Raw genomic sequence first — 23,809 nt, 5'->3', positions numbered from 1 at the left:
TCCTCAGCCCACTTCTTCTGAAGCTCGCCAAGCTTCCTGAATGGATTTGATTGACAATCCTCTCAAAGCTGAGGTTGCAATGGATGGTGCTCAGGGAACCCGATATTGTAGCCGGACACCGAGGTGATTTTAAAATGTTTATTTTTAAAAAAGAGAGAAGATAACATGGTAGGAAGGCAGATATGGGTGGGAGAACAGATGATGCAGGCGGGGTTGCATACAGAATTAGAACTGCCCAGGAGATGCAGGCAGATGTAGACTTGTGCTGATGAATTGCAGGCAGAGCCAGACTTGATCAGAAGCTGCAGACAGAACCAGACTTGATCAGAAGCTGCAGGCAGAACCAGACTAGAACAGGAGCTACAGGCAGAACCAGACTTGATCAGAAGCTGCAGGCAGAACCAGACTAGAACAGGAGCTACAGGCAGGACCAGACTAGAACAGGAGCTACAGGCAGAACCAGACTAGAACAGGAGCTGCAGGCAGAACCAGACTTGATCAGAAGCTGCAGGCAGAACCAGACTTGATCAGAAGCTGCAGGCAGAACCAGACTTGATCAGAAGCTGCAGGCAGGACCAGACTTGATCAGAAGCTGCAGGCAGGACCAGACTAGAACAGAAGATGCAGGCAGAACACGACTTAAAGCCACTGACCTGTTCCCAGCGTGAGCGGAACGAAACACAGGATTCCCAATAGAAACCTTCTCAAGGCGATGCCCACAAGCACTAGAAAACAAACTAGCCAGGGCGAGAAACGCTCCAAGGAATCACACAGGCAGAATGTCGAGAAGAGACTGGGCAATGACAAATACGGGCAGTGAAAGAAGACGAGCTGTTCTGGCAGAGAGTGGAGGAGTAATGCAGGTAGAAGTAGGCAGGGTGACAGAGTGGCACTAATTAGTTGCAGCAGGTGGAGTTGATCTGGTGCTGAGTTGGCGGCAGGGAGGTGACTGAGTTGATTGGCTGGTGGCTGAGAGGAGTGAAGCATAAAGTGGAATAAATTCCTCCAGACTGTCCAAACAAAACCCACAAAAACCTAAATCATTAAAGGTTATCTGTGTTGCTGGTACACCTTTTCTTACCTCACTTTTTCCCTTCTCTTCAGCTTACTGTGAATGCAAAGTTTAACTTCAAGCACAATATTCTGATTTCACAAGACACTGACTTTTTCATTTTCGTTATCTGTCAGGCACAGTCATCAAAAGAAATGAAGCCTTGAAATATTTCCCTCTGTGTGGAATGAGTCTGCATCATACATCACACTGAAACGAGTAGCAATTGAACTCTTTTGCGATTCTATTTTTTTAGCTATGCTTGTATATTTCTTGTCCAAAAGACCTGGGTTCATGGTACCATGGGCTCTATGGCATAACCATGACTTTTACATAAAAGTAAGGTAAATTTACCTGAAAACAGAAAATGTTTTTAGTGTGTTGATCTGATGAACTTAACACAGCAATGATTCACCCGACAGGAAATCAACCTATTCCATGGCCATCCTAGACCCACGGCTCAAATCATATAAAACCAAGGGGCTTGGCTAAAGAGACGAGGATATAAGGGAGAACTCCTGGTCGCTGGATGGTGCGGAGAGAAAAAAATATCAAAGATTGTTCTCTCTGTGTGCTTCACCACCTGCGTTGTTAAAGGAGGCAGCTAAGTGCCGGCCTTTTATCAACATAGGAGTGCCTACTATTGATTGTAGAAGTGCCAGTAAGTGTGGCACCCAACATTTATTTCTTGACATGGGATTTTCTTTTGCATTAAATAAAATGCAATTTTGGATTTTTTTTCCAAATTTTCAGCGTGATATTTTGCTACTGCAATGAAAGATCAATAGATTTTACCTTCTTTTTTTTTTTTTCTTGCAACATTTTCACCATGAGTGCAAACAATTGTGAAGGGCGCTTCATCTGTTCTTTTAAGTGCACTCTTCAGTCACATGCAAACTCTCCAACACAGTGAATCAAAAGGTTGATTTCTCCTCGCCCAGCTGATTGGACCTGTTTCCAGGGCTGTGTGGTTATCAACCAGATTCTCTTTAAGATTTGCGGAGCTCTTTTATGTTTTGTGCTAACTAAGAGACTTTAATTGAGACTATTTGTGGTACTGTTGCTTTACCAGCAATCACAGAATGCAATGCCACCATTAAAGCGAAAGGAATCTGCCTAAAATTGTTGTTGTTATTACAGTAATGCTCATAACATCATACTGTTCCCTTAATGTTCCCCTCTAATATATGTTTTTGTTAATTAAAATAAACTGAGTCTAATAAATAAAGGGAAGAACCTGATCAAATGTAATGATGCTTAACACAGCAATTTAAACATTTAATCAAAATTAAATCTCAAGCAAGCAGTGTGTTTTTGTCTTAATATAGGGTGAATAGTGGAAACCAAAAAAACGTTACCCTAAGACATCACGCGTTGAGACTTTCAAACCTGTTCCTTCCGTTTGACAGCAGCACTTTAGTCATAAGATTGCTTTGCAACATTGAATTTATAGATTTCCTTCCTTCCATGTCAATGAGCTTGAAAACAGAGACATATTTCTCAATAATGAGTTTAATCTGTGGCTGTGCTGGCTGTGTGTTAGATTGCTCTTTCTCAAGCCTTTGCAAAGAAGCCGCCTTGCTGTGCCTGGAACATGATGTTCAGAAAATGTGTTGTGTGGGGGGGAAAAAATGAAAGGTGAAGATTATCAAGATTAGCTCCCTCAACAGGGTAGTGACTGCACTCAGCAGATTTAAGGAAATAATAAATAAACGTACAGGGAGTTCCGCAGGACATTTTTGGAGATTAAATTGTATCCGTGGATTATTTAGGATTAATACATCCATTAAAAAAAAAAATCTGTGAACTGGACAATGACAAAGTTACTCGGTGAAAAAGCATGAAGGGTTTGTTTTTAATGAATCGTTTTATTCTGAATTAAAAAAAATGATTCTGTTTGCTATTTCTGAAGTCATTCGGTTGCTCTGGATCTTATGTGGGGGCATCAAAGTAAAGGCGGACGAATAGAAATGCACGTCATATTTTGAAGCTTTTCTCTTTGTCAAAATAAATCCATGTCACCATTTCCATCCACTTGACAATGATGCACTGTTTTGTGTTAGTCCGCACAATAAAATCCCAAATAGACGAACTGAAGTTTATGATTGCAACGTGTCAAGATGCAAAAACAAAAACCCGCCTGCAAGTCACTGTGGCATGTCGGTTCATCAGCCAAACGTGGCCCCCGATTGGACAATTAGCACCTTGATGCTTTAGCTTAGCGTTCTTAAATAAAAGGCAATTTCTTCTCGAGTTTTTGCCTTTGCATTTTGTTTATGCGGCTTTTGACGTTGTTTTCCTTCAGAGAGAAGGCCAAGTTAATATGATCGACTTCTACTGGATAAGGTGTAGAGCAGTTAGTCAGTTTAGCAGTCTGAAAACGGCTCCAGCTTCTTTGTCTAAAGATAACTCCGTCGACTTGCACCCCTAAATCTCATTAACTGACACTTTATCGGAAAGAATTGCTAGACGTGGATTAATCCTTGTCTGGGGACAAAAGCTAATTTTAATTAAACTCTCCAAGTAAAAAAAAAAAAAAAGATTAGTCTAGTCTTAATCCATGTCTGGGAATCTGATCCCATAGCTTTTGGTTTAAATCATACAAGATAAAAAAAAAAAAAAAACAATAATAATAACTGTGATTCTACAAGAGATAAGGGGAGAAGAGCTCATGCACAAACTCATTAAGTTAACAGGTTTTCTATTTTAATTTGGGTAACAAGATCCTTGTCGTGAGGCATTAGCAGAAAACACCTGAAATGATTTATGTACATTTTTCCGAAGGCACTTAAACCCACCAACGCAAACTCACTACTATTATCATTGTAGGCACGTCCTTGTTAATTGATCCCCGAGCACTTTTGGTTTTGTCTAGCTGATATTTACCCGCTCCTCATTAGTGGGAGAGAGGGTCGGAAAAGTGTGCCGATCATAGCGAGCCAGCGAGATATGATGACATCGGGCTTATGCTGAGTGCTCCGAGGGCCCTGATGCAAACAAATGAGCTTAATTTTCTGATTAGTTAACACCACCAGCACACAGAAAAGCTCGCTCCGTGTGTGCGTCACAGTGCACTCCTTGAGCAGAGGGGGATTTATGATTCAGTGGTGAGATGACAATGCCTAATCCCCTCAAGGTTACTTTGACACGGAAATTTTCCAAAACAGCCGCAGCAAGGCTCGGCGAGATTGCAAAAAAAAAGAAACAAAAAAAAAAAAAAAAAACAACGGAGCTGAAAGAAGGTGACCGTGACTGGAATTGTGTATTCAGGTTATTGCTTTAATGTTTAAAGAGTGTAAAACGCCCCGCTCCCAAGTCCCCGCTGAAGTAAACTGTTTGTGTGATTAGTAAAAGGATCACGCAGCGTGACGAACAACACGCTAATGAATGGGACGCATGCGGCTTGTTCTGAGATTTTAAACGGGAAAACATGGCATTTTGTTGAAAGCGATGCATTTTATTCAGGATTATGAGTTTGTGTCTGGGGGGGGTTAACATCTAAATGAATACAGTTTATGGCCGGGGCATAATGTCAAATATTAAAAAGCACATACAGGGTAAGAATATCGGTGAATGTTCAGAGTCTTGGAGGTTTTTGTAGATGCTTCTCAGGGACCCAGAACCATGTGACATTTTAGCTTCACTTTACTGGCTTCCTTTACGTTTTTGAATTGATTTTAAAGTTCTTCTATTTGTTTTTAAAGCTCTTCATGGCCTTGCCCCTTGCAACTCTTCTGAGCTGCTGCACCATTACACTAACCTGACCCCAGCCAGCTGAATTTCGCTCAGCCTAGCTCCGCCTAGCTTCACTCACATCCATCTGGGACATCTCCCATAGAGAGTGATTTCTTCAACCAATTTTATTGTCTGGCCAATCAGGACGCAGGGCTGGAGTTTCATAGACGTGACGTAGTGGAAAAGCGACCATGACGTGAGACTGTTTTGATTCAGACAGCAATGGCAGCTCGCATCGAGGAAGCAAGTGTTGGCATTGATGCTGCTATTTCTTCCGTGTTGTCCAATCTACCTAATATTGTTTCATTAAAAGAACATCAGAGAATGGCTCTGACGGCTTTTGTTGGTGGAAACGATGTTTTCGCCCTTCTCCCGACCGGATTTGGCAAGTTTTGTTTTCCGGGGCGCGCCCCAGGGCGGTTAGCGCGAACCATGTTTGGAGGCCTTTAGTCCTCGGAAGAAAAAAAAAGGTTTTTTTTTTCCTGCGTCGCTCTCACAGCATCACGGGTTAGCTTCGGTGTGAGTGGTTGAAATAGCACGTCGATAAAGATGACAGACAAGTGGCTTATCCAATCATATGCAAGGATTTTTGATAAGGCCCAGCCTTCAATAAAGGCAATTCCTATGGAGATGTCCCAGATGGATGTGAGTGAAGCAAGGCGGAGCGAAATACATCTGGCTAGGGTCAGGTTACCATTACACACCATCGCTCTTCCTTAGGTCAGCTGATCAGCTGCTCCTTATGCCTAAAACAAAACGGAAGCTTAGGGGGGGCCGCGCCTTTGCTGTGGAAGGACCTAAAATGTGGAATGTTCTACTGTACATCAGACAGGCTACACCACTGTCTGATTTTAAATCTCTTTAGTATTTTATGTCTGTGTCCTAACAACGGTGGTTTTGTGTGTTTTATGTGTTTTTATGTATTTTGTTCTCCACTTTGGCATTTTAAAATGCTTTATAAATTAAGTTGGATTGGATTGGACCCAGAAGATGACTGTCTATACTAAAGGAACCGTCAGGCTTGTGTTATATAGATCAGGACCAAAGAGCAAACAAAGAGTTAAGAAGCCACATGCTGAACAACGAGTGATTTATCAATGAGGAAAATGAAGGCTTACAAGATGGCAAGGAAGACGGGAAACCAGGAACACGACAAGGATGAGACCAGATCAGGGTAGTATGACAGATGACCTAACAAACAGTGAGACTGAACCGGGAGGAGGAGAGACGGGAGGAGGAGACGGAGGGAACAGGTGGCAGTTACTCAGGTGAGGAGAGTAGTTAGACTGAAGGAGAGGGAGGGCACTGATCTGACAGAGGCAGGAGGAGAACAGAAACTACAGGAATACAAGATGGACGACGCGATATGATGGAATAAACTAATAAACTAAACTGAGGACAGTGAGCAGGATAATAAAGATCGAACAGAACAACTAACATCATAATGAACAGAAACTGACAAAGACAGGAACCGAATCTAAGACTGATAATAATATAAAGTGACAACAGGAAACTTAACTAATGGCAGGAATTAGAATCTATGAAAGTGCAAAACCTAAACAAAACTGTAGGATCCCCAGGGAGCAACAAGAAGTCATCAAACCCCTGGGGATCCTGACATGAACATAATCAAAGCGATGGTTCACCATAATATAACCATGTAAAATGAGCTTGATTGGACGTTTCCATTTCGAGATGTTCATAGTAATTAAGCTTTAACTAGAGTCTGTACACTGTTTCTATGCAGAAGTGTCATCCATCCATGGATGCACGGATGGATATGAAGGTAAATGCAGCCTCCCAACGAAGGAAGCCCATTTCAGCCTTTTGCATTCAGGATCTCGTGCTTTCGCTTGTGACCCATATGTCATGAACATAGGTATTGTGTACGTAGACCAGTAAACCAAGAGCTACTGCTGGTTTGACACAGCTGCTTTGTCCTTACCACAGACCAGCTCAGCTCCTGTATAACACCAAAACAAGTCCCACTCCATCTGTTTATCTCCTGCTCCATCCTATCATCCCAGATGACTTCACATCTTCCCCTTAAGGCAGAGACTGAATGACCGCCCCAGCCTGGACGCAGCAGTTCTCCATTGTTGCAGATGAGACCCACGACTAAACCATTTTAACATTTACTGGTCATATTATTACTGCCACCTGAACGGTGGCCTTAGACAGACAGATGGATCAACTAATCTTATTTTGGTCTGTTGTCACTTGGTGTTTTCTACACCGGTCCGAGGTACACTAGCTTGCTAAGGCACAATTATTGTAGGAGACTTTTTGCGTTATTCTGAGATTTTCAGCTATTCTGAAAATTGCAGTGGGTAGATGTGATCATGGAATATTACTCATGTATGCCTTAAGACTATATTGTGGTGGAAACTAGGGAGCTCCACTCACACCCAGACAACAGGATGTGAAGATTTACAGACATGCATGTGATTGGTGCTTTATGTTACTCAGAGTTGGAGATGAGTTAACGAGGTGGTCGAACTTTTTTATTATTATTATTATTATTATTATTATTTATTTATTTATTTTCACAAATCAAAATAGAAACTCAGAATACATCAATAAAATCAAAAAATAAAAAATGTGATGGAGTGTGACAGAAACCCCATAGGGCTTATACCAAAGGTCACACCCCTAAAATAACAAAACATCAGGCAGCTCACATTATGAAAGTCCTTTCATTCAAGAGAGAAAACAGAAAAGACATATACAGTAACATTATTTTTACATTTTAGCTTTCAGATTTCAGGGAGCCAATATTTGTAAAATCATACATCACTGTCTTTTTTGGATGACAGTATTTATTTCAAAGACTTTCTACCATTTATTTCTGAAGATTCCAAATATTTTCCATATTCATTCCATAGTTTTGCACCACGATGCCGAAAAGAAAATTGCACTTGAGTTTTAATACTTAATGGTAAATGTACAAAGGTCCATGTTCGATAAATATTAATTTCATAAATATTCAACTGCTGTAATTTGGAGAAAAGGGGAGCACTAGCTGCATCAACTTTAGAAAACTTTGCTACGTGTTGTCTTCCTCACACCTCCACATTGGTGACAGCTGAATTGGACATGTCTTGGTCAGACGGTGGAGCCGGTTCCTCCCCGGTGACGCCTGCCACTCTGAAACCTCCGTCTGCGCCTCAGGCTTCTTCTTCTATGGCTGTGAATCTCCGGGACCTCACCCGGACCTCCCTCAGACACAACCGTCCTCCGTGCTGTGTCCACATCGAAACACAATCTGTGTGGGATCTCCTCAGAAGACACAAACTATCATGACGCAAAGACGGACATGGTTTAAAAACTGCACCCAACAGCTGGAGCAGACTAAACTCTGGATTTGTCAGCCATGCCCGGGTTACCAACTAGAAATACATTCAGAAAGGCTAAGAAAGGTCTGTGGAATTGGAAAGGCTTTAAGACTCTTGAGTTTTTAACGGAAAGAAAATGTATAGATTTACCTTTGAATCAATGTCACGTCATTAATTGTTGCATTATAGTTGACGTTGTGTCTTCAGTTTGTTAACTCACTGATAGTAGTTGCCCTTCATATCTGCTGCATACTGAGTGTTTAACTTCATTAAGGGTAAGGGTAAGGGTGTAGCAATCTTGTGCTACATGATCTTGCTATTTTCAAGTGCCATGATATTTCTTCTCCAAGTGAGGTTTCACGTAAGCTGTTGTTATGGGCTCTGGAAATGAAGAGGTGTGCTTGAAACTCTGTTGTATCTATGTCTGGGACACTTATTTTGAAGCAAAAAACCAAGTGGTGTTGACAGAGTTGAGTAATAATGAATATTTCTTCAGTTTGGCACTCACTCATTTGGTTCCAAAAGGACTTTGGAAGCTCCCATAAATTTGGGCTTTTTCTGGTAGGGCTTTAGACATTTTTGAAAAGCAAGACGATAATGTTTTCCAACCACTGTAAATACCATAACTGTAATATTTAGCAACCGATGTTAAGTTGTGGTTGGCAACAGTCAGCCCACTAGCCATTCTGAAGTTAGCATCTCCTTCAGAGCTTCCTTTTGGAAAGAAACTAGAGGGCTGCTTTTGATCATCTGTAGTTCAAAAATGAACAGTTTAATTCTACACAGAAACGAGATTCCCTAAGATAGAAAATAAACCTGCTTTATTTTACGTGTGAAAACAAAAGAAGACTCAAGAGTGTTTTACACGTGTTATCGTGGCGGAATTTCTCTTTGGTTACTCCAGTTCACATTACACACATTACACAAAAGGAAGTATTTTCACAGCTTTTTTGGTGTTGGGCTCACCTTAATCAAACCAATTACAAAATGTAAAAACATAAATAAAAAAATACATGTGATTTGTGTAACTTTTATTTGTAGAAACAAAAAGTTACTGCTCTCAATTTTCCCAACAATATTGCTAAAATCTCATCTCGTCTCATTCTCGTGAACCCGATATGGTTCTGAGCTGCATGTATTGTTACACACATTGTTACAAGTGTGAGTAAATAAGAGGTCCGGTGGTTCAATTACATCTTTCCTCTCTCCACTAATGTGACAAGGATAGGAGGTGATGTGGGCTTGGGTGGGGGTAATGAATTGTTAGGGCGGACAATTCTGTCACAGACATTATTCACCACTGCACATGCCTTTATAGAGCGGTCCTAAAATATTAAAGCACAGACTAAATATGCTCCTACTAGGTCTCGAAATGAGGTAACTTAATTTTTTTCTGAACAAGAACCCATGGAACATCTCTAAGCAGAAATGCTTAAATGTGAAAACAATCAACCCACGATTCAGCAGATTGTAAAAGCATTAGTAAAAACTTGAAATTTTTTTCAATCTTTTGTTGTATTGTGCATTCACTATTGTCAAAGAGAAAGTGGTGACATCAGCACTTAATGCAACAATAGAAATCCTGTGAGGTTAGAATGTTTCCATAACTTTATTGTGACTGAACACAGAGGTGTTTTGGAAAGTTTACAGAAATGCCCGTCTCACTGGTGCTTGAAGGCAGAGCACTTGGTACCAGAAACAGAGGAATCATAAAAGCCTGAGCCAAAGTGACCTTTTGAGCCGATCTGACTATTCAGAACATCTCCAAAAACTCAAACCCCTGCACTTAGCTGACTCCTAAATGAGGTGTTTTCTAGATGTGGAATAACCTCTCTAGGAGCTCGTCACTCCCAGGGAGAGCTTAAGTGGGGGTGGCTTCCCTGAGGCAGATGCCAGATTGTTTAACTGCAGAAGTGATTATCAGGTCTACTACCTCTTAGTTCCTGCCTTCTTTAACATCCCATGCTTCCCTCTTGTCGTTTTCTCCCCAGGAAACCAGCTTCCCAGTTCATGATCTGCTCTGGATTCATGTATTCTGCCTCTTTGCTCAGAGTTCCTTGAAGAGCTCACCTTAAATGTTCCATATCATGCTTTCTTTAAGCCTTGCAAAGTCAACTATATGCATATATATGATGGGATACTGCTTTTGGCACTACAGAGTTTTCAGATTTAGAAATATTACTTGTTCAGGTGCTATTTTAAAAATAAAAACGAATGCCTTCACTGCGGCTTCACTTCACATGCTCCCCATGTGGGTGGCTCCCATTTCATGACGTTGCCTTGGAGCAGCTGCAGCATCAAAGTTTCCCCCAGAAAACTTCTAACCCTGATGATAGTTATAGTGAAGTACAGGGAGGACTTGCAGGGGGTTGCTGCGCGGATCAGGAAGATGCACGGTTAACGGGGAGTGGAGGGCGTGCACACGGACTGGGGGGTGCGTGGAGGAACTGGTCATTGGGCTGTCGTGTCCATCAAGCTAATGGAACATAAATAAACATTACGGCTCTGGTCTCCCCATCGGGTGATTTTATTTGAGGAATCACCAAGCAGCCATCAGATAAACGCAAGCTTGTGGGTTTTTAGTGTGCTCCCAAAAGTAAAATCCAACCACTCAGGCTCTTCTTTTAGAAAGGCTGAATAAAATCCGAGACCTCTTTCTGCCCAAAAACACATTTTCGCAACTTAGACATTTTCTATAGCTACAAAGAGCTGTTGCTGTCACCCCATTTGAACAGTTTGTCTGCAAAACGAAGTTGACATGGAGGTGAGTTAAATTTTAAACTCATCGTTCTGCATCACCGTTTCTCTTTTTGGACATTTCTGGGTTGTTTTAATGTGTTGTGGAAAAACTGACAACTAGTGGCAGGATGCTGTTACTACACAGTTTTAAAAAAATCAACTTTCGCTACAGGAGGCACAGTTTTAGCCACTTTATACAATTTAAAAGGACATATGCCTCTACTTTATGAGATGATGTAGCTTTTTTGGCTCTTGGGAGCCGGATAAATTGCCTTGATGGGCCGGATTTGGCCCGCGGGCCTTGAGTTTGAAACGTGCTCTACATTGACCAGTGATAGCCACTCATTTTTTTAAGACAGGGAGAGGCTTCTACTCAGAGAGTTCAGGAGGATTACTCAGACATGCATGAATCAAGTAAAATATCAATTTCGACATTATTTTTGATGAAAGAAACACATTATAACATAGTTTAAACCTCATAAAAGTTGATTTTTCACAATATCAGCCCTTTAAGACTCAGTCCGTTAATCTCCTCATCACTCCCCTAGCTGCCACCCAGGCTGCCCCTCTGGCCCGTGCTTTCAGGAACCCTCCACCGCTCACGTTACTCACCGGCCTGTTTAACCCTCATGTCTCCACCTGGAAGAAACAAGTACAAGGACATTCTTACCAACAAGCACCACTCACTGCCACATGCCAATCTCAGCCTCTGTGGGTACAGTTACCTTCCTCCTTTGGAACTCAACCACCTTTTAGACTTAAAGAGGGATAACACAGATACTTTAGCTTATAACAAACTGGTTTCCTTAATATTGCTCTAAGCTTACGAAACAAACTTGCTTCACTGCAACGTCTGCTATCTAACCAAACGTTGCGCACACAATCATTCCTACTGCAACACCGTTAGAAATGAGTGAAAAGTCCATTTTTTTATATATTTTTTTAACACTTTGTTAAACAAGGAAAGTCCCACTGAGATTAAGAACCCCTTTTTCAAGGGAGTCCTGGGGTTTAGATTTTAAGTTGTGAGCAACGGCTTCTTCTCTCAGACTGATTTATTTACACTTTGTTAGAAAAGATTTGATTTGAGGCTTTTGCACTTCATCTACCCCCCCCGCTCACTTGGTTAGACTTACAAACACCATGCTACGCTCTCATGCGCACAAAAGCATGTGTTTTCCCCATCGCCACAGAGACGAGGTGAAAGGATTGGAGAGGATCAGGAAAGAAAGGCAGGAGTTTCTAACAGATTATATTTTACACTGTCTACACAATCACACTTGGGTAATAAATTATACATAATCCAGTAAGATGGCTTGCACATGATGAATATAAGCAGGGATATTATCAATAAAATAATCCTTTTTCAACGCTTAGTAATACCTCTCCTCCCCCACCTGAATGAGAAACGATAGCAAGAACTGTGCGTATAAGCTAAGCAGTGCTACACCTTCGGTATGGGACGAGTTAAAGCTACAGAGATGCAATTTAGCTCCATACAGCAAAATATGATTTATTCTTCCACGGCGTGTGTGTGTGTGTTAAACAAGTAAAACAAAAAGAAAGCAAAAACTCTAGCAGATAAATTAAGAGAAAACACAAGAAATTATATAGATGAATTACTTACAGACTGACGCTTTCAAGCCTTTGTCTCTGATAGTTATGATGATTTCCCCCTGACAGCTTAGAAAAACACATCAATAGATTATGATATTACATTAGACCACTGAAAATCGTTTTTGAAATGTGTGCTCGATGAAAGATTTTTAACTACTGCATTAAAAAAATCCAGTTTTCAGCCCTGATTTAAAGGGACCAGCAGTTTCTGAACATTTCAGGTTTTCAGGAAGTTGGTTCCAGAGCTCCGAATAGCTTTTTCCTTTGATAAAGCCAAAATGATCTCTTCAAAACTGCTAACTGAAGTTACTCAGGTTATCTTTGTCTGATATTAAAGTTTGCTTCATCTGAAAAATTTAAGTGTGACCAAAAATTACATAAGAAATTAGTAATGGGGGGCTAATTCTTCTGATTACTTTAAGTCGATTTGTGGCGATAAGAATTGTGGTCTTAATGCCAAAAAGAGTCCAACAGATTTTATTTTCACAAGTGGAGCCTTACTGGTTTCACCGTAGTGCTCTGCTTGATTTATATATGCAAGAAGCTTTATTATAATTTATGCTGAGACTATTTCATGTTAAATGGACACTGAAACAGGAAGGTAGAAGAGGAAAAAAAGTAGAAAGAGGAGAGAAAAGGGATACATCCTTAGTATTACAGGTACAAACAAGCAACGCCTTGATACCATCACTGAAGAATATGCAGTATTATTTCATTCAGAATATATAAAGTGACAGCTGAAGTTAATAATAGGGGTTAAAATTTCTAATCGTCCACCAAACTGCACAACCTGATTCTGATGTTCAGCCCGTATACTTGACTGACTAAGTTCTGCTATTTTGGGTTTCTCTCTTGTCTCCTCGTTGTCTAGGCCTGAATGCAAGCTTTGGAAAACACATAGTAGCAGATAGTACGTACGTTGTAAGGACTGATAAATCCAAATTATTGTAGAAAGTAGTTGCCTTATTTTATTTCTTGCCCTCACACATGTTAAACGCAGATAGGAAGAAGTACAAGGTTGACTATCAAACTGTAACGGCTCTTATGTAAGACCTGGCACTGGGATGGGAACTACAGAGAGCTTTGGCAGCCACATCCTTCCTCCCTCTCTCTCTCTCTCTCTGTCTCTCTGTCTCTCTCTCTTTAGCATCTTTACCATTCTCAGCAGACTGAAAATGGTTATAAATATTTTATATGGCACAGTGCAGTTGGGAAAAAATATATTTTTAGCCACTTTTACAAGCAGCATTCAGAAGAAGCCAGCTCCACATTAATCCAGCCAGTTTTTTTTTTTTTTAGTCTGGTTTAATTCGACTGTCCTTATGTACGCATGTGCAATTGGATCAGGGTTGATTCATTCAATCAGCTCTGACTGCACTCCACCAGCAACGGCTACAGCATTGATTCCTAATTATTTCCTTTAAGGCGCACATCCCTTAGAGAGGTCTTGAGTCAATAAAGTTGGAGATTCAAGCCCTACTCCTCAGCACATTTGGGATTCAACAAAAGGTAATTGGTCTGTCCCCGAGGACAACTAGATGCTGACAGAAGGAGGCACCGTCACCGGAGGTAAACCTGGACCTTTCTTCAGGCATCTGCAGCCTGGTGTGGGGTGTTAAGACGAACCTTTCCTCAGTCCCAAAGACATACTTCAAAAAACAGCAAGACAGCTGACAGACAATCAAGGATATAAAAGGGCATAGAAAATCATCAATGTCATTACTGGAACTGGTTCAGGTATTCTGGGATTTCCTAAAGTAATCGTTCAGAATCGTTGAAGTGGCTTTCTCTGTTAGTAGATCTAAACAGCTAATGGTCTACCTGCAGAAGACAATTCTCTGGTTTCACATAGACCAGTTCACGCGTGATGTCACGCACTACATCCGGGTCCCGCGGGTAGGCAAAAACAGTACTGTTCTCGTCTACTACCACGACAAAACGGGTGATTTAGAGCGTACTTTTAATTTATTTTTGGAATCTAAACAATGCCTACGACTTGTTGTGCTCCCGGTTGCACACAGAGGCATTCCAAATCGTCACCTGTACTTTTCTTTCATTTACCGAAGGACGAAGAAAGAAGAAAGAAATGGATAAATACAACTTAATTTTGCACTGGTCATTGTTCTACTTAAATAATTATATAAATAAAAAATTACTATACTTAAAGTCAAGACGTAAACGTTCGTTTCGTAATAATATACGTACATGTACAATGTATGCAAACCCTCTGTCTGTGAAAAGGATTAATAAGACAAAAACACCAAAATAATCCTTTGTGAACAATGTTTTTTTAACCTACCGGGCGGGTCTTCCTCTCTGCTGAGTGTCTGTGTCTGACTCCGCTTTCTGCTGTTACACAAACATGTCTGAACATCCATCCATCCATCCATCCATCCATCCATTTTCTGACCCGCTTAATCCCTCATGGCGTCGCGGGCGTTGCTGGAGCCTTTTTCCTGATATAAAATAATTGTAGCCGTCCAGTGGTTTCATGGTTTTCATGCTCTCTCGTGTGTACTGGTCTGCCGTGTTTATAAGGAACACTTGGCCAGCATTTCACAGACTCGCTCCGTCCCTTTAGGCTTTTGCTGTGTGGATCTGGCAATCTGATACCATCAACCATAAACTTACTCTTAAAACCATCTTGTGATATGTTATCTAAAGAAGAAAAATACGTGGAGAACTCGTCGTTTCCTTTGTTTGCGTCCGCTATTGTGTTCGCCTTTTGCCTACCAGTCCGGCGCGCATGCACGAAAAACCCGGATGAAAACAATAACAATGAACTGGTCTATACATCTGGATTACGTCTTGAGACACATGCAGTCAGGAGATCAGTCTTCAGGACTATGTCGACACAACCGAACATTTCGCATAAGGACAGCCATTGTCACAACAGCAACCATCATTAACTCTGCCTCAGCCTCAACAACCCAGCACTATAGAGAGCTAAACTGTAGAAATCATGGACAACTTTAAACATGCTGGACTCACTCAGAACAACACCTACCTTCAGCCAACATTAAAATATCCCAAAAAAAAAGAACGACTGCATGCAGACCCATCCATTTCGGCTCATGTAACGAAGGAACATCCAACTCTTTCTGCTTTGTTGTTCAGCCAGCTTCTACGATGTCTTATCTGGTTCAAACCAGAGAAAATCTGAAGGGAAGCCCCAACACAGCCTTTGTGATCGCAGAGCTTCTCAGAACTGGGCCATATCTGTGCTATAACATGTTTTTCTACCCCGATGGACATCTAACATCACCTGGAACCTCCACCATCTGGGAGATAAATAAGCTCTTCAATTCTATTCTACTCAAAAACACTTTATGAATCTCAAAGGGGATGTTAAATGTTGACATAACTCATGTTGTAGGCATTTCTTCAACGAGTTGTTGTAGATCCTGATGGCTGCTCTGTCCCTTCGTGTAGACAGCTTCACAGTTGCGTCTCCAGTCCAGTTTGTTGTCCAGGTGAACACTGAGCTATTTACTCCTCCACCACCACCACTTCTTCTCCCAACATGGTAATAGTCTACAATCATCTCCCTTTTTTTATTCCCATTCAGGATGAGATGATTGCTTCAACACCATGCCACCACCTTCCTGTATTCAGCTTCTTGTCCATTTCTTTTACACTCAGCGACTCTGCAGTCATCCAAAAATGTCTGCAGGAGCCACTAGTCTGTCTTGTACTGGAGGTCTGAGGCGTAAAGAATGGTAAACAATGATGAGAGTACAGATCCCTGTGGTGCTCCTGTGCTGCTGACTACCTGGATTGATACACAACCCTTCAGTCTCACAAACTGTGGTCCGTTTGTCAGGAAGTGTCTGATCCAGGAGATTTGTTGAGGCTCCACCTGAGTCTCCTGGAGTTCCTAAATAAGCAAATCCGGAGGGAGCAGAGGAGAGTGTTCTGGGAATACTCTGAAGTGGGAGGCAGAATCTAATGGCTAGTCCGATAGAGACCAAGAGCAAAGCAGACTTCTACTTCTGCCATCTAAACATCCAAACACGCTCACGTTGTCATTGAACGCTTATTTATGAAGCCAGTTATCATTCACCCCATGCGTCATTATGTCTATAACGTCCATGTTTCAGGTAAGTGGGTCTGACACCGGACCCCAAACATCTCCGTCTATTGGAAAACAGCTGCTCCTCACAGCTTAGGCTGCTTTTGTTTCCCACACAGCCTCCAGCCTAGTTTTGTTTGGTCCGTTTTGGGTTTGCGTCACTTCTTCACCTTAAACGATGGCTGAAATGGTTTTGTCATTACATTACAGGTCAAGTTGTGGGATTTTTGGGAGACGATTCACCACCGACGAGTTTGCTGTGCACTTAAAGCTAAAAGTGTAAAGATCAAAATAACTGTCTCATAGAAAACAAATGAAGTGTAAAAAAGCAAAGGAAAGCGATGTTATTGATTTTTAAGCTGATTTATTGTTTTATTGCAGAGTAACTCTCACAGGGTGTGCTTTAATCATCATGAAATTTCATTGCTTATTGCACTTTGTCTCATCAGTGTACATAGCACCCACTTTATTTTACTTTTTATGCTGTTTTTAAGATTAGCTCAGAATGATTAGTAACGTTTACTCATGTGAAACAAAATAAAAAGTAAGAATTTCATCACCCAGTATAGCTACTGTTCTGCTGCCTCCTTTTGTTTCGTTCTCATCCTGGGAAAAAGGTTTGGAGGTCTCTGATGGTTGGAAGATTCTAAGAGATTCGTGTCCGGTGAGCAACTCTGAAATGCTTGTAGGCTCAAGATCAATCAGGGTTTAATAGCTCATGAGTGTAAAAGCCTCATAAAATAGCTTCCACATTAACCGCCACGAAATGTTCAGGTTTGGGCTATTTTCAAACGACAAAAAAGTGCACTTTGCCTCTCTCGTACCAGAACCTTTTCCCGGAACCTCACTTAAAACAGCTTCTGAAGCATCCCAATTAGAATATAACGTGACCACATCACTGCCACCCACATCCAGAAAAAGTGATTCTGTCACAAGGCTCCAGCTAACTAGTTCTTGTGCTCCAGAGTCCCTTAGTGAAACCCACCAGGAGTCACTGCAGGCGGAGATATTCATTGGGCAATCAAGAGGCACCCTCGGTTCTCGTTTTCTAAAGCAGTTCCATTAAAAAATGCTTGGATGTGTTGTGATGGATGAGTGTTTAAAGACAATAACGTGATGAGGCAACGAATGCTATAAAACAATTATGATAGCCGTGATCACCCACCCCCACCCACCCCTGCAGTTTGTTTTCTCTCCTCTGACGACTTTTCCTGCTTAATATGTCCCTTCCCTCCCCTTGCCCTCCTTTTTCTCTGCGTCTTTCTGACAGGAGGACGGCAACCATCCTGACTGCTAATGAGGGACGGGGCCTTTGCCGAGTGTAAGCGTGGGTGGGGGTTAGGGGGGGGGGCAGAGAAACACGGTGTGTTTGTGTGTGTACTGCCTGTACTGGGATTTTGGCAGAGGTTAAGGCCAAGAACAGAAAGAGAGCGAGCGAAAAGATAAAGGAGGATTTGCTCTCCAGCTTTCTACCCTCGATCTGTTTCCTTTCTGTTACTAGGCAACACCTGCAGGCATGCACTAAATAAAGCCTTGTACCCTCTATTCACCCACCCCACCCCCCGCCCCCAACCAGCTCCATCCCTCCCTCCATCTTCCTACTCATCACATCATCAGTCTCTCCTGCTCTCCTCCACCCCTTCACCGCATCATTTGATCACTGATTACATTCCCATCGCACGCCTTGCCCTTTTTCCTATTCTCTTCCTGATTCATCATCCTCACACTGTACTTAAAGGGGGCTTCTTAAAGGAGCAGATTTATACTGGAGGTGGGCAAAAGTCTGGGACCCATTTGTTTTACAAAAATGAAAGGAGGATATGAAAATAATTCATACAATGTTCCCCGATGGAGAACGGGCAGACTGGGTTAAGCTAACCCTAAAGACAGCAGCACATCAACTTGTTACAACAAGGCTATGCAGAATACCGTTGATAGTCGTGCAAAAAGGGTTTTACTTTGTCCAAGAAAAGAAAACCGAAGCTTCAGTTCACACCTGATCCCCGAAGATCTGGACGATACCAGATTGGACAAAAAACGGTGCCCGGTATGGCGAGTCTCCATTTCATCTGCAACATTCAGATGATGAGATCAGAATGTGCGGTAAACAATGTAAACGCTTTGAGCTGGTGATATTAGTGTACTGGTGTGGGAGATGTTGCCTTGTCTCACTTTGGGGCCCTGAGAACCAACTGAGATCATGACTTAAACGCCGCAGCCACCCTTTGTCATGGTTGTGGAAGTAAAGACCCAAGTGCAGAGTGTTCTTTCCTCTGCCACACAAATGCTTTAATCGACCTCCAGATAAACTATGGCACAGTTTATAAGACTGGATCTGGTTGCACATCCTCGAAGTAGCATTCGGCATGTGATGATGCAACTATAGAAGTGACGTTGTTCATTTGCAGCAGCCTTGAAACTGCGCAGTCAAGATTAAGATCAAGTCTATTTACGACAGTTGATTTTTTTTTTTTTCCATGTAAAGAAAACCGACATTCATTCGAAACAGACATTTTGGATCAGACATTTTCCTAAATTCCTATATAGCCAACATTATTGAGACAATTGTTTTTGCACTGCATTTTTAATAGAGTTCAGTCAAAAGTATTCATGCCCCTGGCAAATTTCCTTTCATTCAAATTACTTTATTTAAACCCAGAAGTTTGTTTCTGATGGCGTCACTCAAATAGTAATAAAACTATATATATCTTGAAACAAAATTACCTGGTTTTATTTACGACTTATTTTTAAAAATGCATTGCAAATCATTTCTGTTCTTCTCAGTAAACAACGAGAAAATGATAATCACCCTTCTTCCAGTTGCTGACCAGCTGTTGCATGTTTCCTTTGCCATTTTGAAGATTTATGTTTTATGATGAGTTCCCAGTATTTGAGGTTGGAAGTCCTCCTTGCCATAACCCTAATCTTTACGGCCCTCCACAGATGGCACAGTGAGGACTCAGCTGGGCTACCCCAAAATCTTAATATTAATTTCATTTAGAAGAAAGATGTAACACTCTGAATTCCCAGGGGTATGAATACTTTAGGCTCAGCTGTAGGCAGGTTTAAGCTAGGTTAGCTTAAAGCTTTCTTGGATGGCTGTTCACAAGGTTTAGGAGTATTTCTATGGGACTATTTGCCACTCTTTCTGAGGATCATGCGTGAGATCAGGCACTGATGTTGGACAAAATGACCTGGCTTATTTTCTCTACTCTCACTTCAGCCAGACCTCTCAACTTTTATCAAAAGTTAAGAGTGAGATTATGCTAATTTGGGGGGGGGGGGGGCTGTTTGGGGACCCTGGAAGAGCCGATGGAGTCAACTCCATCTCATTTTTATCCCACCAGACTATGAAGTAGACATGTATTACTTTTGTTAAAAAGAGAAAGAGACATATTAATACTTTATTGTTCAGTTAAGGGATTAAAACATAAAGAAATACACAACTGTTCAAATAATACTGAATAAAATTAAGTAGTTTTAGGTTATTGACCGAATTATTACACTGTTACACATTCATCTATGGGATTGTTTATCATTGTAAATCTATAACCTGATTGGTGATTCAGGCTGAGTTTCATCAAGCCTTTATGGTCAACTTTTTACCCTCAGCAGCAACACTGAAGCACACAGAGGTTCCCGCTGCGTCTTTACGCACGATCCAGCTGCTGATGTGCCCCTCTTTTCAGCTCAATGCATTTCTAGACTGTTACAGTTTATAACATTCTCATCACCTTTCACAGTGACAGGTTTCTCAGTCAGGCGCCGCGTTGACCAGACAAATCTCTATTGCTCTCGTCAGTGCGCTCTGGGCGGTGAGGTGGGCGGATTTTACCCTTGTTGGTGCGTGCGACGGATAAACAGTGGGGAAAATGCATAATTACGGGCTTCTATAAAGGGCACAGGGGTACTGGCAGGTCTGAGATGAAGCCCCTGATGTTACAAGTTCTTTAAAATGACCCTTAAAAGTGCGCACCTGAATTAAAGCGCGAGGCAGCAGCCCACCGAAGCGCCACTGAATCTATGTTGTTAAAAAAATAGCATGAAACACAGCTACTAACTCTCCTATTGACTTTAACTGGCACACATTGCTACCGATGTGAGGGAATTAAACGTAGTGATTCACGTTTTGAATGGTGAACGGTGATAAAAGCACCTGCTCCGAGGGAAAGGTGGGGGGAGAGGAGCAAGCGCGGAGGCACAGAAATACGGTGCATGTAGTTAAAATATGCAGAATTAATAAAAACGAAACTTATAAACAGACCAAGTGGCTTTTTAAACTGCATCTGGTTAGCAGAACTGTTTTATTATCCAGCGTGCAGCCATGACTGGTTCTGAATGAACCGGTCATCTGGCAGCAGCTCCACCCCCTCCTCTCCCCTCCTGCATACGTAGTACAGGACCTTACCGGCTTACTTTCACCACTGGTTAAGACTAAAATTATTCATAACTCTGATCACTCTTGCTGCTGCTCTGTTAACATGAACTGCAGCAGGAATTACTGATGGCCACAAGCTGTGAAAGAAGCCGAAACAGCTCAGCAGAAGGCGGAGTTTTGTCGTCTGCAGCCCAGATGGGCTTTGTGATTTTTATGCGTGAAAAATGCCATGTGTTGCGTGTGAGCGTGTGAAGTCAGTGAAATGTTTGTGTCACACGGTCAATGCGTGAGAGTTGAGAGCCCTGCTTCAGCTGAGGCCAGTGCTCTGAACAGGCCAATGATGTTCCTGCACACCAGAGTCACTCAATGATGTCCTTCATTTACTTTACTTTGTGCTCTGGTGCATAGTCCTTTTGGACCGCAATGGGGCCATCCCCAAACTCTTCTCACGTAGCATGGAGTATGAAACTGTCCAACATGCCTACATATGATGCAGACTTCCTTCCACTGAAACTAAGGAGACATCCCAACCATGTACCTTCAGAGAAGAGAATAAAGAAAAGAGCAGACAATGTGCCTCATGGGCTTGTCTGTTTTGTCAGTGCTTTACAATTAAAATAAGTGCTAGTTAGCTGATTGTTCAAACCTTACCCATCAAAATAACAATGGTTTTCTTCTTGCCCCTCTTCCATTCAGACCCCATTTGAAGATTGCACTACCGTCAACTGAATTTTCCACCTGAGCTGTGGATCTCAACAGCTCCTCCAGAGTTAGCTGGACCTCTTAGAAGCTTCTCCGTTAGATGTTCTTCTCATCAAGCCCAGTGTGTTGTCTGTTTTCATAAAGCTGAACAGCAGCATTTATTCTAAGATTAAATTACACTCAAACTTCATTTGCCGATTAGATCTAGAGTCATCAGAGGAAATGGGTCTGAATCCAACTTTATACCAGACTCTTCAGATTTTGATCTGTAAAATATTTTAAAACCAGATACCTTTATCATTCCACTTCACGGTTATATGCTGCTTTACATTTTCTATATTTCCAACAAATAAAATCCCAATAAAGTTCATGGACATGTGATTATACAGTCATATTCAACAAATTAGAATATGTATTCAAATGAGGCTCTTTTGTCAGATTAAAAGTACCTTTTGAAAATATCAACCAGGCAACAAGGCAAGTTTGGTTGAATCCATTTATTGTATTGATAAACAAATCCCCATAGCCATGGATAGGATAGGTTTGAAGGAGATGATCCTGCTGCAGCCATTAGTGGACCAATAGAGCACCATCTATGTCACAGCCTCTTCCTTTCATATTTTCATTAACATTCATGCATTTGTAAAGAATAAAAGAAAAACTCAATAATCCCTTACCTCCATATGCTAAATGCTGTTTTTGTCCGTGTTGGCACATTTACTGGCCAAGCAGTTCAGTATTAATAAGGTAGCTAAGCTGATTCCTCAATGGTGGACAAATGAAGGTCACTCTGTTCTACTTGCTCCAAACATCTAAGTTCATTTTAGGCACAGACACCGTTGCCAAGGTAAATGTGCAAAATCCCGCGGGTGCACCGCATTAACACACAGGTCACACGTATAGCCCGAGCCTCGTCTGGATGTGATGCTGAATTTTACAGGATATTACTTCACTTTTGGTGCTTTTATCTGCAGAGACAGGATGGGCTGCAGGCGACAGAGACAGATATACAGTGATGGGCAGTAGATAAAGACGGCACAACTGGAGGCGGTGGCAGGTAAAACTAACCCCAAAATGTCACTCTGACATACTGCCCCATCTTTTTCTGCCTTCGCTGCTAAAAAGGATTACCTTCAACCCCGAAACCAAATCAGTCAACCTGACAAGGAGCAACGGAATGCAGCTTTCAAGCAGTGACCTTGTGCTATTTGGAGGTTTGATTGATTAATGAAGCTCCTGTGCGTTTGCATCCCCGCATACTTTTTGAAAAGAGATGGTTGTGCTGGCGGACAGATATTATCGCCAGCTTTCGCCGTCTGTAGGAGCAGCAGCAGCGCGAGGAGGTCTCTTAGTAGCTGTTGTTGCATGGCACGATAACCAGGAAAAGAGGTTCTGTTGGGGGGGGGGGGGGGGTGCAAGCCCAAATCAGCGACTTTACGTTCAAAAAAAAAAAAAAAATGCAACCCGAGTGTCACAAAATTTATTAGTGGCTTTAGAAAAAAGACCATCCCAGAGTTGTTTAATATAAGTGGACTTATTACTGGCTGAGTGCCCCTATTGTTGCAGTAAATTAGATCTGGCCCAATTTTTCACCTTTTGAGCGTCGCTAATTTGGGCAACCTCAATCTTTAGAGACACATTTATTTGTGTGAAAAATTTCGCCATTCACTCCATACAGTTAGTCTTTTGCAACCTTTTTTTTCCCTGTTCAACCTGTGGGGCGGGCCATTCCCAGGTACTTCTGTCATATGCGGTTCGGGAAAAGTTTAGGACCCACCGTTCCTTTGTTAAAAAGATGCACTGCTTCGTCTCATCAACTAACAACATTGGTTGGCGCCTTTAACAGACTCCGGATGGAGTTTTGCAAAAGTGAGCTAATGTAAATTCAGCACCGCATCCAAAGCATATTACTGCTAAGCTGCTTTGCCAGCAACTGGGCCTCTGGTGAAACACAACAGATTACTGGACTTCAGCTGTGGAAGGGTTGAAAATGAAAATGCCTGGGAGCATTGGCCGCTGACTCGGAGCTGTCAGTGTGTACTTCATAGAAAATAGGAGCAAATTTATTTTGTGCATCCGGCCATGCTAATATATGTGTTGTCCTAGAGCATGGATGTCTAAAGCGTGGCCCTTGGAATTATTTTTTTATTATTGTGGCCCCCAACTGCAAATCAATAATG

Source organism: Fundulus heteroclitus, unplaced genomic scaffold (assembly GCF_011125445.2).
Source record: "Fundulus heteroclitus isolate FHET01 unplaced genomic scaffold, MU-UCD_Fhet_4.1 scaffold_2.2, whole genome shotgun sequence".
Classification (NCBI taxonomy): Eukaryota; Metazoa; Chordata; class Actinopteri; order Cyprinodontiformes; family Fundulidae; genus Fundulus; species Fundulus heteroclitus.
The sequence above is the reverse complement of the archived record's forward strand: the minus strand, read 5'-3'. Positions refer to the sequence as shown.